The following is a 1762-nucleotide window of genomic DNA, read 5'->3' as shown; positions in this document are numbered from 1 at the left end:
CCTACTTAGACCGCTAAGAATTCTTCCAACACATCCTTTCTTCTATCCTATATCATACATTGTACCCATCCGACAAGATCCACACTTACCTGCCGGTAGTTCGACGATGGCAGCACGCATCACTCTCACTGGCATCCCAAACCCTCGTTAGAAGGACGGGGAGGACCGATACTCTATCCAGAGGTTAATGGAGTGTCTTTTGTGCTTAAGCATAGCATCATACAAATCATTCACAACCACTGTCTATTCTATGGCTTACCAATTGACGATTGTAACTCTCACTTAGATAGATTCCTCTCCCTATCCAACTCATATAAGCAAAACGGGGTTGAACAAGATGTAGTTCGTCTGTATCTGTTCCCCTATTCCTTAACTCTTCATGCAAAAACCTGGTTTGAGGGGTTAGAACCCAACTCTATCACCTCATGGGAGGAAATGGCAACAACTTTCTTAATCAAGTACTTCCCCCCATCAAAACAATTCAGACTTAGGAATGATATCGTAAACTTTTAACAAGTATGCGATGAATCACTCTACACTGCATGGGAAAGATTCAAACACTTCCTTCGAAGATGCCCGAATCACTGTCTTGAGAGCTCTGATCAAATTTTGATCTTTTACAAAGGTCTGAATCAGAACAACAAGTCTACTCTTGATGCTGTTTCTCAAGGTAACTTCATGAAATTCACTGCTGACGAGGCCTGGAGACTGATCGAGGAGATGATGTGATGGCCCCGTCAAAACACTTAATGGCTCCGTCACTTGGTCTCATAGCTTGATCGAACTTAAAAGAATTTAACAAACGACATTGCATTCTTTTATTTCAAAAGTTTCCCAAAAAGGAAAGCATACTAAAAATATGTAGTTTAAAATAACCCAACATATTAATTAACCAAAGTTGACACAAAACATTGCCAACAAACCCACAAATTTAAATTATCCAAAAACAGAATGCAAGCTTAAGTTTCATAATTATTTCATAAAATCTGCCCAAATGCATGCAGACTCTTCTAAACACAGCGGAAGCATCACATAACTCAAGTACCTGTGAAAACATGCGAGTAAACTGTCAACACAAAGGTTGAGTGAATTATAGGTTTAAATAATTGAATAAAATTTAGACCACAAGATTTAAAAATGTTAGAAAACATTAAACATTATTCCATTATCAATGAGCCACCTGGTAACCACTTAACCCCTTATTTACCCTTGTCAAACACAATAAATGATATACACCGGACAGTGTATCTACAACAAAAAATGAAGTACTAAACATTTCGATTATAAATTGCTAGCGTGACTAGCTCGAAATGGGGTTGTCAAACCAGATAGATCTATCCGTAGGATTCGCGTTCACTAGTAGAAACCAGTGATTACCGTTACCAGACTAGGGAATATTTTTGTCCAACTCACAATGAATAATTTAAATTTAATTGTCACTTGTGTCTAAACGTGAAATAAAATGCATGTAATCACATTCCAATAATATACTTTGAAAAGTATGTAAAAACGGGACTATAACTCACCTTAATAGTAACGAAATAACCAACGCAAATAAGTGAAAAGCAAATGGAGTACAGTGATCAGGAATGATCACAACGCCGACCTATAAAAAAAGCAGGTCGATATAAATAACTAACTTAGGTCAAGTATTAGTATGATAGCTATTGTACATGTTGCAAGTAGACATAGAACAATACTCAGCATGCATCGGTTTGATCGGTACAGCTTACGGACACACACTTTCTATTTTTAGAAAATT

At 37.1% G+C, this 1762-nt stretch overlaps 1 non-coding gene across 1 annotated transcript; it reads right to left on the bottom strand.

The window, feature by feature from the left end:
* Positions 1–483: 483 nt before the first annotated feature.
* Positions 484–590, bottom strand: LOC139886947 (small nucleolar RNA R71). Its single transcript, XR_011772804.1, has one exon. It is a non-coding gene; the product is annotated as a small nucleolar RNA R71 (small nucleolar RNA).
* Between the last annotated feature and the right edge of the window lie 1172 nt (positions 591–1762).

The sequence above is a fragment of the Rutidosis leptorrhynchoides genome, chromosome 1 (genome assembly GCF_046630445.1).
Source record: "Rutidosis leptorrhynchoides isolate AG116_Rl617_1_P2 chromosome 1, CSIRO_AGI_Rlap_v1, whole genome shotgun sequence".
Lineage (NCBI taxonomy): Eukaryota > Viridiplantae > Streptophyta > Magnoliopsida > Asterales > Asteraceae > Rutidosis > Rutidosis leptorrhynchoides.
Note: the sequence above shows the minus strand (reverse complement) of the source record. Positions and strands in the feature narration are given on the sequence as shown.